Source organism: Mixophyes fleayi, chromosome 3 (assembly GCF_038048845.1).
Source record: "Mixophyes fleayi isolate aMixFle1 chromosome 3, aMixFle1.hap1, whole genome shotgun sequence".
Classification (NCBI taxonomy): Eukaryota; Metazoa; Chordata; class Amphibia; order Anura; family Limnodynastidae; genus Mixophyes; species Mixophyes fleayi.
Window position 1 is genome coordinate 300240343 of NC_134404.1, and position 18444 is coordinate 300258786.

Below are 18444 nucleotides of genomic sequence, written 5' to 3' on the forward strand. Positions count from 1 at the left end.
ATTCAGGAAGAATGAGAGGGGGGGGGGGGAATGAGGGGGTAGAGGAAAAATGAACCAGTGGGGAAGATGTGTGTGATGTGTTGTATAATTAAGTACCTTTATTCTTTCAAAACATTTTTTAAACAGTACTGCAAGAAAATTAATGCTTATTTCAAGACGCAGTTACCAGAAGAGGAAGTTTCATCTTAATGCCTGATAAATAGGCACCCTCAGTTGGGGTTATCACTACCACAATCATCATCATCATCATTATCACCATTTATTTATATAGCGCCACTAATTCTGCAGCGCTGTACAGAGAACTCACTCACATCAGTCCCTGCCCCATTGGGGCTTACAGTCTAAATTCCCTAACACACACGAGACACACAGACAGACACAAACACACACACAGACTAGGGTCAATTTGTTAGCAGTCAATTAACCTACCAGTATGTTTTTTTTGGAGTGTGGGAGGAAACCGGAGTACCCAGAGGAAACCCACGCAAACACGGGGAGAACATACAAACTCCTCACAGGCCATGGTCGGGAATTGAACTCATGACCCCAGTGCTGTAAGGCAGAAGTGCTAACCACTTAGCCACCGTGCTGCCCTCATGTATAGGATGAAGTGAAAACAGAGAAATCACCTGTGTCCTCCAGGAAAAGGGTGTTTCAACCTGTGATAAATCATTCCCTGCATTTTATAACTAAAACCACTTTATAATGATGAGCCGCTGCTCATGGGCCAGTGCTGAGTAATTGTCCACCAGCCTAAAATTTGCCAGCCATCCCCTGGACTGGGGTGGTGTCCTGCTGGATAATCAGCAATTTGGACTGAACAGGGTCTCTGGGAGACTTGAGTAAAACAGGTTTCTAATTAATAACACTGGAGAAGACCACTGAATAACTTGCCAGATGAATGGAGGAGGGGGGACGACAAAACTAGGAAGCCTTAAATGTTATTAATAGTCCAGTCTCTCCTTTCTTTCATTCGCGCTCACACATCTTATTTTGAAACACAAAATTAAGATGTACCATTTATGGATGCTGTTACTTTAAACAAGGAAAACTAGTTCAATGTCACAGCTGCAGGCACAATGCTTAGGAGGAAGTGCTTCCTCTAGCCCTGTGATTGATTTCACAAGAGTCGATTTAGATCACTTCCACATTTCGAATTCTCACAAGAGTTCTGTGTAGTGATGTCATCACCTAGTGATCCTGATTTAGCCTTCAATGACTGAAGAGTGTCCAACATGATCCCAACCACACTTTACACAATGATAGAATGTCTGTAACTCCTAAACATGCCGTACTGCTGCTTCCACTGTCACAAACAGAAGGAAAAAATTAAGTAGATGCATAGCATAGTGGAAATGCATAGTGGAAAACCCACTTGTATTTAACCTGGCCAAACAAGGTTTTAACCAAAATGCCTCCTACCCATCCTTGCCAACATTAAAATCCTCCCCTCATGCTAGAGGCTGGGTGGTGGATGTGGTAACGCAATTATCCCATCCTGGCACTGCTATGCAATGCAATTTGGTGGGGCTTTAATTATGCAAATTGTGACAACAAGCCCTGGCTGCACCAACTTTACTTATACTTGCCCACTTTTAAAAGGGATGTCATGTGGCAAGTGCATGAGGGGGCATGGTGACGCCATCGCCAAAATTCACGGCCTTGCACAGCAAGAGCAGGACTTGACGATGGGAATCCGGTAATTAAGCCCCATGACCCAGGATGACTCCCCGAAATTTGGTAGTATGCCCATATAGGGCCACCTTAACTACTTTATGGGCCCCCGGGCAATGCAGTGTACCGGGCCCCTAAAAAAAAAATTATATATATATATATATATATATATATATATATATGTAAAAAAAAAGTGATTATATATATAATCACTTTTTTTTTACATATATATTTTTTTTACACACACACACACACTATTTATTTATATATATATATATATATATATATATATATATATATATATATATATATATATATATAAATAGTGTGTGTGTAAAAAAAATATATATGTAAAAAAAAAACGTGATTATATATATAATCACTTTTTTTTTACATATATATATATATATATATATATATATATATATATATATAGGGGCCCCCTTAACTTACCTTAAGTCCGATCCTTTTCTTTTTTCCGCGCCGCAGAGTCTCTTCTGCCCTCTTCCGTGCTGTGGTTGCAGTGAATGCTGGGCATGACATCACGCCCAGCATTCACTGCGAGCACAGCACGGAAGAGGGGACCAGGGAGGGAGCCGGATCACCGCTGATGTGACCGCAAGGTAAGTATTTAGGATTCGGACGGGCCCCCCTTGCCTGCAGGGCCCCCGGGCACCTGCCCATCATGCCCAATGGAAGAGACGGCCCTGTGCCCATATCCCACCACTTGCTCTGATGTTCCCACTCTATGGAGAGCAGAGATGTAGACTTAGAAGGTGGAATGACACCCACCGATCTGCATTTGCTTACCAAGCTTACAGTGTTCTGCCAGTGCTGCCCAAGAATGGCTTCCCATGACAAATAATATGTATTTCAAATACTAAGGCAATGTGTAGCAAAAAAAAAAATTATTACAGTACTGTGTCAGCCAAAATAATCTATGTGATGTTGAATACTTTCGTGTCAAAAAAGACAAAAGTATTATAGGAGTGATACCTTTATTGGCTAACCAAAATACATTTTTATATCTGCTAGCTTTCAGAGCACAGAGGCCCTGATGAAGTTGCCTTTAACTAACTAAATTTAAAATTATTTTTTTTCCATCTTTAATTTATTGATTTGTTACATTTTTTTTAATAAGAAGTTGGAACACGCATAAGATGATAACTCTTTATATAACCTCGATGTCAGTAGAGAAGGAGGCAGAACAAGCTGAGTTTCCTCCGCCAGCTGTCACTCAGCACAAGCCACGCCCTCTCTCCCTGGGCCGCCCAATAGGATGGAAGGGGAACAGAAGAGAGGCGAGTCAGGCGACACCCGCTGGTGACAGACAGGCAGCGGTGCTGGGGAGATAAAATCCTTTGAGACAGCTGCTTATTATAGACATATGGTTATAACTTACAGGACGGGCTGGGGGAACACACAGGACTTGTACTGCGCAGCCCAGAACCTGAGCTCTGTCCTTCCAGACTAATCAGGGATCTGACTTTTGCAGTAGTTGACAGCTGGATTGCTGCACCCGGGTGGACGTAAGAGCCGGTGGGTGGTGAATTGCCAGAGACAGAGGGGATTACCCCCCCAGGTAATGCACTACAGCTGCGGGGCGATGAGGCAGCAGAGAGGATGATCAGACCCTGGCGAGACACCCTCCAAGAGACCCATCCCGCCCAGGCAAGCAGACAAGGTAAATACATACCACGTATGTTCTATGTAAATAGTGCGTATCCTTCTCCGGCCGCTACACTGCGGCTCTGTCGGGAGCAACAGGGCGCCCTTCCCGCTGTATAACCTGATTCCCTATCATCTGCTCACAAATCAAACCGATTCCGGTGTGTGGCACATACATTAATGGCATGGGAAGGTGTAATGTGATTGCAAGTACAATTGTAGCACTAGTAATGTTAGAGAATTGTGAAGTCTGAGTTCTATCTTAGTATACTCTGTGTATGAGTGAAGGTGGTCTGTATTATGTTTGTTTGTTTTTAGCTTCCCATTGCCAAAATCATTGCCCAACATAGTCTCCTCTTGTGACAAATACGATATTTTTGTCTGCAAACTACAGATGCATTTGCTATATCCTCACTCTGTGCTGGTTACTAGGATTCAGAGACTTCTGAAAAGCTGAAGAAAGCCGGATGTTTTGTTAAGGATCATGTGCAAATCCTTCTCTAGGCGTCTCTCATTGGGTAATCTGTGATACAACGTAACCCCTCTGTGTCCCTGTGTATTTGGTGGGGGCTCAGTTTGGCCAGCTCGGGACTCTGCAGTCTTTGGCAGAACCATGATTGCCGGAGGCTTTGCAGGAGCCTATCCATCTGAGACCAGAAGAGCGACACGGAATAATTAAAGAAAGGGGGTGGGGTGGGGAACCTCTCTTCCTTTTTTTACTTTGCTGCACAGATGATTTTTGGTTGCAAGTCAACTGAGTAGTCAAATTACATAATACATCTGCAGTGCTGTGAAATGAATGCTACTCATTTTTTCTTGACCCACATATGATATGCACAAATCTATACCTATTTCTGTATGAAATGTATACTGAGAAGCCTGGTTGAATGACGCCTAAAACCGGCACACTGTATTATATGTTAATGATGCAATCATGGCGTCCCACGTGTTCTATATTGAAACAAAATTAAAATATATATTCAAGGCAGGCTAAACCTGTCATTGGAAACATACTTCATCTTTTCAATTCCCTGATCTGTGGGAAAGTTTGTTTCATCATTTAATAGGTCATTGGTCCCTTGATGCATTGCAATAGTTTCTTGATATTGTATCCTTGTTTGTTTACTTAGGCCTTGCACAGGGGAGGGTGCAAGACTTGACTCAGCAGTCTATTAGGAACATTTTACAGAGGAAAAAAAATGCAAGTAACCCAGCCCAAGGTAACCCACAATGGGACCGGCCCTGGGGGCAAATACCTGTCCCTGGCCTTGCATGACACTTTGTGTGTTATCCAGGCTTCTTGTTAAACAGTGCTTCCATATTCTTCCAGAAGGAGTTAACAGCTGGTGTGTTTTATGTCTGTCTGGAAGTGGAGCCTCAGCAATTTGGCAGAGTTAAGCCACTATAGCAGGGTTTCCCAAACCCAGTCCTCAGGGCTCTCCAACAGTGCAGGTTTCCGGATCACATGTGACATAATTAGGACCACCTGTGGATCTGTTACAATGTGTCAGTCAGTAATGAATACACCTGTGCTCCAGCAGGAGATATAGAAAACCTGCACTGTTGGGGAGCCCTGGGGACTGGGTTTCTGGAAACCCTTAACTATAGCAAGTTCTGCCACTGTCTACTTTATCTGTGCTAAAATAGGTGTCTGCTCTGTAATTGTGGCTCTTATATTTTATTTTGGACCGAAATCAAGAAAATTGTTGTTCTGCTCACCACAAACAGACATGTGTGGCATGTAACATCATTCTATAGCACACAGTATAACGTACTTTAGGAGGAGCTGTGTTTTCCCATACACCCCATTCCATGTGTTACTTTTTTTCTTGTGTAGTATATGTAGTTTTATGTAATGCCTTACAGAAAGGCCTGGCTAGAATAATGCTCTAGAAAGGACTGCTGGTTATGGCAATAATGTTTCATTAGCAGTGTGTTTGATAATAGCTGATTGTGTCTCCTTGGAATACCACTAGGGGAAATTAGCTAGTTATTTCAGGCTTTAAATTATTGTTTATACCAGGGCGTTGAATTGACACATATATTTTACCTGTGGTAATTTTGTCATGTTGAATAATTGTAGACAATTTTCACTAATCCTGTTTTAAAAAGGCATCGTCCGCACAAAGACATGGAACAAGTCTTTTACTTTATATTTTTATCCCTTTTGGTTTTAATTGCTTATACTTTATTTGCAATTAAGTGTCATGCTAGTCTTGAATGACCCCAGGGAGGGGAGTAATAGTTGTGAGGCCCCTCCCTGGAAACCAGACCTACTGCATGATCCCCTGTGGCAGTAGTATTGTTGTAAAGCACACTTTGTTTCTACTATTTGCATAAAATCATTTTCTTTGTCGTGTAAATGCTTTTTTGTTATTGGCTTATACTGGTCACTATGGTGCTACGGGCTTGCACAGAAGGAATATTTTAGCCGCTGCTGTATTCAAGCACTTTTGTTATTTTTATGTTTGACAGCATAGGGTAATGATTAATGATGAAGACGTAATTTTACACACTGGGACGTAGTTGTTTTTAAAAGAATAATGCATTTTTAAAATCCAACTAAAGACTAAGGGGATGTAGTTTGATGTGATATACTAGAATTTTAGAAGTTTACATGACCTATCTAAAATTCTAGGAAAAAAAAAAAAAGAAGCCTAAACAGCAACACAAAACAATCTTCTTTCCCTAAATGTGTTGAGGATATAATAGCAGGAGCTAGTTTGCAGTAAAAGGTCATTGAGTGTCCTACTGTGGGACTAACCCTTAATCTACTCAAGCATTACTATTGGAATGAACATGAGGAATTTGACTACTCTCTAGTAGAATTACAGGAGAAACATTAAAAATGTCTTATTTCCAGTTTTGTTTGTGTATGAAGTGAGACTATTTCTTTGCCACTTTTTGTTTGGAATGTGACTACAATATGTTTGGTACATTCAGAGTTTTTGATTTTTAAAGTGCAACTTGGATTGTTGCACTTGAAAGATTGCTCACTGTCTGTACTCGCATACGGTTCTGCAGACTGTTTCCACTTAACCTCAAGTTACACAGTCAATAATTAACCTAATGCTTATCTGGAATCGTGAGCTCCATACGAAAACTGTGAAGTGCTTTTGAAATAAGTTATGTAGCAAGATATGTTTTTGTAGACAAAAAATACTGGGTTTTAACATAAAATACAGAAAAATTATATATAATTTTTATCTATGGCTAACAAAGGGGTGCACAACTAAGACCTGTTTATGAAGGCCATAATGGAGGATCACTGTGTCCTGAAGGGCCTCAAACCTTTTCATCAATTACTCCAATATGCGTCCCTTTCACTCCAACAAGATGCTTTAGTGGTGTCATTTGTGTTATAAAATATAAAAAGAATGCTTTAGGAATGCCTAATTTGCAAATGAATTCAATTACTGGCCATATATTGCATAGAGATACCCCTCCCCACATTATAATTACACAGTAGACTATTTCAGCTTGTTGCTGCAAAAATATTTGTTTTATTGGTATTTAGTATGTACACACTATTAAATATCCAGTGTCTTTTTATTTATTTTTTTTGTTGCCTAACATCTGTAGGGCCATTTTAAAGTATAAAAGGAAGGCACTCGTTAAACAAGGTTAACTCCTAAAACTTAAGTTAAAATCATAAAAGCTTTTTTTCATTTTATTTTTGGTGTCAAATGTCAAAAACCGTTATAGAATTGTATGCCTGCTAATTTAATGTAGACACACCAGTAATCTGGATTCTGGAATGATATCGTTCTGAGATCAGCACATATGGAAGTTAGACCTTAGATTTATGGAAAGATAGGGAAAACAAAGCCTATAAAATCCTAGGACCACGTGGAAGTGTACAGGAAAATCTGTGATGTTCGGGTACCTGATAATGAAATTAATAAAATCCCCCCCTTTATGTCCTATTTCACCTTTTATAAAAAAAAAAAATTGTGTTAGCATAAGTAACTTGATAATACAGTTATAACATGGATTGGGTGGGGTGAGATGATAGTAGTGTCTTCAAGAATAGTACAACTGTTTCTTTCTCCAGTTTTCAGTTTCATTATAGCTGTGTATTTGAACCTCTTTGTGTACTAAAGCACTTTGATTTCACACAGACTGTTGCCTTTCGAAGGTTTCAAGAGGTTCGATTTCTGCTACAGCCTATAAGTCTAGTAAGTAGGTTTATTCACTTTCATCTTTACTGGCTTAGTGAATGGCAGAAACAATAACTGAGGGTCTTTTCTGCACTCGCTCCTAGAGGTTGCAAACTGAATAGAAAGTAATAGAATTGTTATAGAGATTCAATTAAAACTACCCTCTTGGCACTGTAAAGCTGACCACGCACACAGCAATATTGCTAACTATATACTGAAGTTTAACCCAATATAAATAATTAGTATGAGTTCCTGACTTGTTCATAAATGTGGTTTAAAGATAACTGCTGTCTGTGTGGTTATCTTTCATATGCACAAACAGGCCTCCGTGTTTGTAAGCAATTTCCTGGGTTTGCCTGGATGCGGACAAGACAGTTTAGCAGTTCATCTGTAATGGCCAAATTTTAGTAATTTGTTAGCAGCATGAGTGTATGTCCAGCGTAATCAAACTCTCTGAGACTCCTGGTAATCTATAGTTACACCCAGCTATTTTGGATCATTAACGTTGGAGTTCATGTTTTATAATGGGTTACTTATAAATTGAAGGCCAGAGTGGACATACCCAAACAAGCGTGCTATCTAAGAGGTGTGGGCACACATGATCGATAAGGTAGCAGGGAAATGGCAAAGTACGCAGAAGGAATTACTAGTCTTGTGATTAAGAGTAATGCAGTGGTTTTAGAGGAGAGGGATAGGTGTTATGGAGAGGTGGGTTTGTGGAAAAGTGTAAAGACTTGAGAGAATGGGGTTGAAAGCTTTAGAAATGTATTGGAGTAGTCCGAGCTTGTTTCACTAAACAGAGGGATTATCCGGTTTGGTGCATTATGTTGTTGAACGAAAAACAGTATTTACTAAACAATGAATCATGAAAAATATCAGTTACACTGACTTTGTCAAAGAGGAAATCTGAGAAAACAGTAATTTTAAGAGGCTACAAAGAGGTAACAACTGCACTTTCTATGTGCCACTAATTATTTGCAGTTACCTAATGTGATGCTTTCTGTCATTATGCTTTATTAAGCGTTGCACTTTTGCTTAAGCATTTTTTTTATCCCATATGTGGCTTTTCTGTTGTCTCTTTAGCTCACTTTTTTTTTTTTTTTTTTTTTTTTTTAACCCCTGATTCCTTGCCATTGGAGTTACTTTTCTAAAATCTTGTCTTGAAACCTTTGACACCCACGTATTATTAGTGGTAGCCAGCAGTGACCCACACAAGATTTCCATCCCTTTACTCTGATCCTTTTCCTATTGATACTAACGTCAAAGCAGCAGCGTTGTGCATTTACATATGCAAATATGTTGGGTACGTCAGGATTGGGTACTAAATCCTTCTTGCTCAGTGACATGTTAGGTTTACTGAGCGAGTGAACAAATTGCATTAAGCAATCTGATGCCAATATAGGAGGTAGAAAAAACACGCATCAAAACGAGTAATTAAGTGGCGCCCGCTTATCATGGCGAGAGAGAATTTATAGACTATACACTTATATAAATGCCAATATAAAATACAAATCCTAAAACCAATTATGTGGAGAAACAGTTGTGTGCACTCATGACAACTACTTTTTCATAAAAATGCATAATTCAAATGGAGAAGCCTGCAGTTACTCACAATGGTAAAATCTCAAAATACAGTAGTCTATAACACCATAAAACACACACAGATAGCAGAACTATAATACTTTACCTATTGCATATCCTCTCAGAATTTTTCCATCTAAAGTAGATTAATTTACATACATCCAACTTTTTTTTTTTTTATGCCCCGTAATGTATGCAAGTCCAGAATCCAATTGCTAAACACAAGTAAATATGTAACATATGTCCTTTGTTTGTCTTACCCAGTGGCTAATTCAAATTCTAAGGTACAGCAGGTAAAGTGCAGCTCAGCAAGATGTTAATAAAACACTGCTAACATTTCAGGCTTCATCTGCTCTCAATCACAAAAGACGGGCTCTAATCTCATTTTATATTTCCATTATCATATCCTTGTGATAACTATCAGAATCTTCTAATTTCTTGCTTGACGTTAAAAAGGGAGATCAATTTCCATTAGTACATTTAGTTGTTTTATTACAAGCATTGACATTATAGTTGTGTGTTTGAGTGTTACAGAGTAAAACCTAGACTGGATTACAGTGCTCAAAATCATGCTAAAGCTATATCGGCCTGCAATGTTTGGCAGCTAATTGGCCTTAGTATCTATGTAAATGAAATTTGGGACAGACAAAAAAAAAAATCCAGTAGGCCACTGACTGCAGACAATGTGAGTTGTCCAGTTTAGTCACACAGTTCTGTGACCTGTCGCCCTATTAGAGAGTCTGGATCACAATGTAAGGAGCAGTGCATATATGAGAAAAATCTTTCTGCAGACATTGCACCAGTTTGTAATTTCAGATTCCTGTATTGTATGTACCAAGCTTGAACCTATTCCAGGAAATAATATTTCCCTCCTGGAATAGGTTCAAGCTTGGTACATATAATACTTGAATCTGAAATTACCAACTGTTGCAATGTTTGGGTGTATCAGGGCCATCTTTTCCATTGGGCACGATGGGCAGCTGCCTGGGGGCCCCACGGGCAAGGGGGCCCCATAGGCATGGCTCTTAATGAGAATAAATAATCCTGAAAAAGGCAGCACAGTGGCCTAGTGGTTAGCACTTGTGCTTCACAGCACTGGGGTCATGAGTTCGATTCCCGACCATGGCCTTATCTGTGTGAAGTTTGTATGTTCTCCCTGTGTTTGCGTGGGTTTCCTCCGGGTGCTCCGGTTTCCTCTCACACTCCAAAAGCATACTGGTAGGTTAATTGGCTGCTATCAAAAATTGACCCTAGTCTCTACCTGTCTGTCTGTATGTATATGTCTATGTGTGTGAGTGTGTGTCTATATTAGGGAATTTAGACTGTAAGCTCCAATGGGGCAGGGACTGATGTGAATGAGTTCTCTGTACAGCGCTGCGGAATTAGTGGCGCTATATAAATAAATAAATGATGATGATGATGATAAAGAAAAAAACCTGCAATAAAAACCTACAAGGGTCACTGAGCAAGTACCTCTATCTCTATCTCTATCTCTATCTCTATCTCTATCTCTATCTCTATCTCTATCTCTGTATATATCTATATCTAGGGGCCCCGGTGCACTGCTTTGCCCGGGGGCCCATAATGTTGTTAAGATGGCCCTGGGGTGTATACCTGATTAAAATACAAATTAAATACTCTGTCCTGCCCCAACCCCTCAGGGCAAGCAGTCCATCAGTTGCTGCATTTCCCATGAAATACAGCCTGTCTGTATTTGCATAAATAGGAAATGGGAGGTAACTAAAAAACATATTTTTCCCAAAGAGGCAAACCTATAAAAAGACTTGACCCTACAATATACACCCAAATCATAGCTTATTTACAGAAGCTCCATTTATGTTAATGTTTTATCATAACTGAATGTAGTATTTGTTTTGTTTTTTTGTTTTCTCTCCCCCCTCGTTCGAAGCAGCACTTAATATAAAAGACAGTTTTCAATCCTCAAAGCATTGATAAGGATTGAACCATCTTTCATATTGATCAATAAACTTCCGCAGGGACAGCAGTTTAACGTAAGTGCTGTCCCTGCTGAAGTTTTTCACTTACCTTTTCTCCGCCTCTTCGCACATAAGAGAAGGGTCTCTTCGGCATTTCTCTGAAAATCCTAGTGTGTATGCGCCGACCGATAGTATCAGGTATGCGCACAGAGAGCTATGTCCCACTGCCAGTGTATCATGTGACAGGGAGGGATCACATGATCTCTCCACACATCCGTTGTGCAGCTCTGCTCTTCGGAGCATAGCTTACTTCAGTGAAAGTCTTCAATTATGTTAATGTATGCCAGCGTGTTTGATAAATAGGCCTCTTTCTCTCTCCTGTGGAGTAAAATTGTTCATATTAACATTTATAAGTGGTGTTTCTAGCCAAAGCGGATAATGGCATTATATTGATAATTCAGTATAAGTGGAGCCCTAGTCTGGGGACTGCTGATAGGGTAATCATGCTGGTGGTCTCCTACTAGACAGACTGCTGTAGGCAAGACTCCTTTTAATGGGAAAGCCTGACGCCAGCATCCCTGGCGTCTGGCCTTCGAAACAGGTGTACTGCACGCTTCTGTAGCTATTTATTATAGGCTAATATGCTTTTTTTTGTTTTTGTTTGTTTGTTTCCTGGCCGGTCATGTCTTATGTGCAGGGATGCATAAGACATTGGGGATGTCTGCACATTTGGTAATTTGCAAACTCTGTGAGAGCTAAAACATGAGGTACAGGATATTCTACTGGCTTAATGTAAGATAATATATTAGGGATACGATTAGATATTACATGATTTAGGGTGTTATGACAATGAGGTAAAGGGCATTATAATGAAACATAATTTATCATATAGCCCTTTTATACTGTGTGTGTTTGTCCCATCTGGGGGATAGATCACCTTGACGTCTGCCATCTTGCGGTGCCAGCTATAGGGAAAAGCCGCCAACACACTCCAACTGTGCGGTCACAGCCATTTCCTTAACAATGCCAATTGAGAACACCGTCCAAACCAGTAGAAAGTCTGCTCCTTCTTTTGCGTGGTCTGAAGGATGATCCTTTGCTAACCCCGCCCACCACATGCAAAAGTATTTTGTACCGAAGCGTGTTGTAGATAATCCGTCTCATGCAAACGGCCACATCGGGGTGATCTAAAGGAGAACAATTGTTCAATGATCTCTGACTGAATGTGTGTTCTGTATTGTTCAGAGTATAAGTTTTCAAGATGAATACTAGTGTGTTTTAAATAAATATGCCTGTGTCTTAGAGTAGTAATACATGCTAGAATTTGATTCATAACATGGTGTGATGTTTGTAACCCATAGCAACCAGTCTCCTGTCATGTTTACAAAAGCACATTTCTGAAGCTGTTTTTTAATAAAAATCAACTAGTTTTGGCAGTCTGACACTCCCTGGTAGCAGACTGGGGGGTATTCTCTGTGTGGTTCAGTTCGGACATGTGACACACGATGGCGGAAATCAGCTGACAAACTACGTAATTGCTCATTTACTCAGTATGTACAGCAGCCATTTTCTAAAATTTCTCAAGTTTTGAATCTAGGCTGAGGTAATTTATACGATGCAGTTAATGGGTAGGTCTTCCCTATGCTTATCATGCATGAAGGTGAGTACAAACCAATATGCACACCTAGCAATTGAAGTAATAGTTATCAAACTCTGTATTTTAGTAACTACCTTGAGTGAGCTGGAGGGGTAATAATCATAGGAGACTTTATAATTTACCGTCTGTGAACTGAGAGGGGTCTTTTGCAAATACCACTAGAAGTAGGGACATTCTGTATTCCTTGCAGGGAGCATCCCTCAAGCAAATGATGAGGAAGTCTACTCACAAAGATGCAAATATTAGACTTAATTCTTACAAATGGTGACAGAATATCTTTTGTAAATGTGGGTGAGAACCTGGGATCCAGTGACCATCAAACTGTATGGTTTAGTAAAAGGACAGACTGACACAAAGGTTAGATTGTAGGAAAGCTGACTTTGCCAAAGAGTCACTTACACATTTTTCTAATCTCTACAGAGTGAAGGAATTTGAAAAGCTTATTGGAGAGATGTGAAAAATGAATAAGTGTAATATTAAAAGCAACTGACCTTTGTATCAAACGGGTTGGGAAAAAAAAGGAAGTCTGTGGTTTGCAACAGAAGTAGCAACTGCTGCCCAGTGGAACCTTACATCAGTAGGAGGGAAATTGATGGAAACACTCTTAAAGAAATGAGTTGTAGAATATCTCAAATCCAGTAATTTGCAGGATCCTAAACAGCATGGATTTACTGGGGGAGGATTATGTCAAACAAATCTTATTGACATTTTTTTTCTTTTTTTTTTTGACCGGGTGACTAAAATAATAGATCAAGGAGGGGGGATGTTGATGGAGCTTATCTAGATTTTAGTAAGATTTTTGACACTGTCCCACTCTGCAGACTGTTAAATTAACTTGAAAGCTTGGGATTGGATTCTAAGATGGTTGAATGAATAAGATTTTGGTTGCAGTATAGAAAACAGAGTTCTAGTAAATGGAGTGGAAGGTTACCAGTTGAGTACCCCAGGGATCTGCACTTGGACCAGTGCTTTTTAACATCTTTATTGGTGACATTGCAAATGGTATTGAAGGGAAAGTATTTGCAGAGGACACAAATATATGCAACCATGTAGACACACCAGGAGGGGTAAAACAAATGATTGATGATCTAGGTAGACTATAGGAATGGTCCATAGTGTGGCACCTACAGTTTAATGCCAAAAAAATGCAAAATCATGAATTTCATCATCATTTATTTATATAGCGCCAACATATTCCGTAGCGCTTTACAATTTGGGTCTTTATTAAGCCTTTGGGTTTTTTAGTATGAACAGCACTATAAGGGAAACTACTGAGGACGAAAGCGATCTAGGAGTCATTATTTCAGGTGACTTAAAGACAGGTAAGCAATGAGATAGGCAAGTCAGATGCTTTGTTGCATAGGGAGAGGAATCGGTAACAGAAAGAAGTAATAATACCACTGTATAGGTCATTGGTACGGCCTCATCTAGAATACTGTGTTCAGTTCGGGAGGCCATATCTATAGAAGGATATAAACACATTAGAGACTACAAAGAAGGGCAACTAAAATGGTCCATGGCCTACAGCACAAAACTTACCCAGATAAACTAATAAATCTTAATATGTATAGTTTGGCGCAGAGAAGGGAAAGGGGGCACATGATTGAAACTTTTCAATATATCAAGGGCTTTAACAAGGAACACGTGGGAAGCATTCTTCAAAGGAAGAGAAGTATTTGAACACGAGGACATACTGACACTAGAGGGAAGTAGGTTCAGAGTAAATTTAAAGAAAAATTACTTCACAGAAAGGGTAGTGGATAAGTGGAATAGCCTCCCATCAGATGTGGTAGAGGCTAGTACAGTAGAGCAGTTTAAACATGCTTGGAATAGACATAAAGGTATTCTTATAAAGGCAGTGGCGCATGCAGGGGGGGTTTCTGAGTCTCCAGAAACCCCCCCCCCCCCCTGCGCTAACTAAATGGCCACTATAGCGGCACTGTCTTATACAGCAGCCGCGGCGCTGGCAAAGAAGCGTCCGCGGCGGTTCTGTAGTGTATACAGCACCGCCGCGGACGCTTCTTTGACAGCAGCGCCGTGGCTGCTGTATAGGACAGCGCTGCCTAAATGGAGCTGCTGCGCATGCGCAGTAACTCTCGCGCGGGTTGTTTTTTTTGGGGGGGGGGAGGGGTCGGATGGGAAACCCCTCCCCCCCCCCCCCGACAATTCTCCGTGTGCCCCTGAAAGGATTAAATAAGGTTTGAGGTTACCATAGGTTAAAAAATGGGCAGGCTAGATGGGCCAAGTGGTTCTCATCTGCCGTCAAATTCTGTGTTTCTGTGGGCAAACTAGAGACATCCTTTGGATGTTACCATGGGGGAGGAGGGCTACCATGGCCATTGGTGATGTCTCCTCTCGTGAATTTCACTAAAATGGAGTGTTTGCTTTAGTGTGACAATGCGTGATTAGTGCCCCAGTTTTGCCAGGCGCATCACCCTTCTTTCCACCCAAAATCTTTATTTTACTTACAATACTTATTTTACCATAATTTTGAACCAGATTAACAGGACAAGTGGTAATTTGATTAGTGATGACCTTTTTCCTACCCATTCCAGCGAAAGAATTGACCAAAGTTTGATGGCAATAGGTTAATGTAAGGTGCTAAAGAGTGGTTTATGTAAGAATAACTGGTTTTACAATGGTCTTTGTGAACTTTCAGCCACAGAGTTAGCTAAAGGACTTTAACCTCACTTACTGTGCGCTGCCAGTCACAGTTCCAAAGAAATTTTGGTTTCTTGCATATTGGTCCAAAATTATTTAGAAATATTATTTACAATTATTTTTTATTTATAGGTATTTTTTTTCTTCTTAAAGAAACAGGTTTTGGAAATGTCCTATATGTAATTTATGAATCTATAGATACCTGGATTTTAAAAACATTTTACTTGAAAATCTCCCCCCACGTAGGAGTATTTCCAGTTGCCCGGAAACCCCCTCTGCCACGCATTAGTCATGTGGTCCACTGACTTCTAGGAACCACTCAGTGTTTGTATTAAATAAACTACAAGACCTTGTCTTCAGTAGAAGAGGCAGATTCAATTAGCCACAAGATGTTTATACGCAGAAATACCACAATTACAGTACAGAAATAAGCGATGGTGTTAACCATAAACATCCTGCTTGTGTTTTAAGGAACATTGGCCTCAAGAAATTTCCCAAATTTGATCTTATTTATTTATTTTTATCTGATTAAAGTAGATGTAGAAAGCAAATAATGTATGTGCCTGTGCAGTTTCTTAATGTGAAACACTGGGTGAACCTAATCTTTAAAAAAAAAAAAAAAAAACAACAAAAAAAACATTTTTATTGAAATCTAATACAAGCACTTTGAAAAAACAATATCTGATATGAAGGTGGTGCATAAAAGGGGAAGGCTTGGGGGCAATACAATATAGTATTGCTTAAAATAAATCTTTAATGAGGAGGTGAGAATGAGTGCAGAGGCTAGGTAATATATAGTACTGTAATAATCACTATGTTGATGTGGGGGAGCACAGCGAGGCTACATGCTTAGAGAAGTAGATGAATCATTGATTCCACTTATTCAAGGGGGTGGTGCAGAGGTTGAATATTTAAACCCAATGGGTTTCATGTCATGATCATGGGAAGGGATGAATGGGTCACTTCCCCCGCCCCCCCCCCTACCTCCCCAGGGTTGAGCTATCGTGGCTCTAGTTGCAATTAAGATATGCACCTGTTACATATCTATTATGCTTCTGGAGCTTAGGGGGATAATGGTGGAAAAGAGTGATTTAGGGGAGAGGTTGGAGTTCATTAGTGTCAAATGAACAGTTTATGCCTTTTAATCTTTTATTTAACATTTTATTACATTTTTGTACATTTAACTTTTTCTAATCTTTGTTTTACGTTTCCTAGGTGACTTTCGCCTTATTTCTGGTGCAGTTGTAGCATTATGGGTCCATGCTTGTTTGCCCTGGTCCCTCTCTGCTGTGGAACCCTCTCTAGTTCTACCTAGAGGAATGAAGTACTGCGGTTTGTTTCATGCTCTGTTAGAGTTCCCAATTTCACACAGCAGCAGCTGCCAATGACTTGCTGAGGCTTCCTTTGACGCAGGCCGGGCTGGGGGAGAATCACATGCCAGACATACTTTCAAACCGTTTCCCTGCTGCAGTGAGTGGAGTCGGTGTGACCGATGCAAACACTCTTAGTAGCTGCTTCTGTATGCGGGAGACTTGTTTGTGGTTAGATCACATATTACTTTGTGACTCCCTTTCTAAAGCCAAGCGTCTGGAAAACCACCTGTGTTTGCCTGTGGCCTCCCAAATGTAACTAATATTTAATTACAGCTATAGCATTGCTTTCTTTATTTTCCATAAGGGCATAGTCACATGTGACAGCAGCAGGTCTGCTCTTTAGCCAACGCTAATAGATTCAGTATAAATGGGAATCTAAGCCCACATGTACACACTTGTTGCTAACTCTCAGTATACTGAGAAACAGAAAAAACTCTTGAGGTTTAGCAGGCACTAGGAGTATCTGCCGTAGGTAACGGTCCTCCATTCACATTTGCACTGAATGACTGTGTGTTGGATTCCACCAGTCTGTTCATTGTCTGTTTCTTTCTTAGTTTTGTTACCTAGGATTCCACAAGCCTGTGTTGAAGTTTAATAATTAGATGAAAGTGGTAATCAATATTTTCTGTACACTATTATTGGATGTGATTAGTATGCAATCGAATAATTATTTTAGCAAATAAGTTTAATCTATTTATTTTAGTTAATATAAAATTTGGTGGAAACGCTAATTCATGTTTCCAATATATTATATCCAGTTTGGTCTCATTCTGTTTGCAATTGCATGAGCACGTTTTTGGTGATATTTATGTGGCGTTCGCACCTTGTGAATGCTAGTTATAAATAATATTGCTTTTTTTTTTTTCCTTTTCATACACCAAATAGTCAGTTCACAGGGATGCTACAAACCAGTTTATACAGGTCTAGAGGCAGGAATCTGAATAATGACACCTGCCAATCTCAAGGAACAATGACCAGAGGAATCCACCAACCCTGTGACTGATCAATGAAGACCTTAATACTGTAACTGTGTATCTTTTTGATGTCGCTGCTTTTTACAACTGTACTGTGTATAAATTGTTCTCCTCTGGCTTTTGGAATCCAGAGCGTTCTGATAGAAGCTTGAGTTATATATGCGTATGCATGGATGACTTTGTCTTATAATACTATTGTGAATAAATCTTTTGTGCTTTGGAACCACAGTGATCGCATCGGAGAATCTTTATTGCAAGTGATGGATACGGACATAACACCTGTTAGTTGCATCTTTAAGTTTCTGCAGAGTGATACAAGATTACCTTTGTAGCATAACATTAATGATGCCATCTTTCACCAACTGAATATGGCAGACAGAGTTCTGAATAGGCTTGGATAAGAACAAACACAATAATTACTGTGGTTGTATTATTCAGCTAAGTAATACTTGGCACAATTTGCCACATGAGTTGTGCGATAATGATCCCATCAGGCATCACAATCATTATTGGGCATGTTGGAAAATGAAGTCAGGAGATAGCTAGAGGCAGCTCTTGCTACTGGTAATCTATGTTGGTGCAAGTATGAGCTCCCTTAGAGTACTTTCAGCTCCAGCATTCGTGTGGGTGTCTGTGTCGGTCACAGTGGAAGAGGAGGATGTACAAGTATTTATAACTTCTTAAGGTACATACTGTGGCAATATGAACTAATGGATTACCATGCCTTTAAACCCTTCATGTGAATCTTCCAGCTTGTGT

At 39.9% G+C, this 18444-nt stretch overlaps 1 protein-coding gene across 1 annotated transcript in view; it reads left to right on the top strand.

The window, feature by feature from the left end:
* The first annotated feature begins 2985 nt into the window (after positions 1 to 2985).
* Positions 2986 to 18444, top strand: part of B3GNT2 (UDP-GlcNAc:betaGal beta-1,3-N-acetylglucosaminyltransferase 2) — a 36931-nt gene continuing 21472 nt past the window's right edge. Inside the window, exon 1 of the mRNA XM_075203879.1 lies at positions 2986 to 3358. The gene's annotated coding sequence lies outside the window, so the exon portion shown is untranslated. The remainder of the gene's footprint in view (positions 3359 to 18444) is intronic.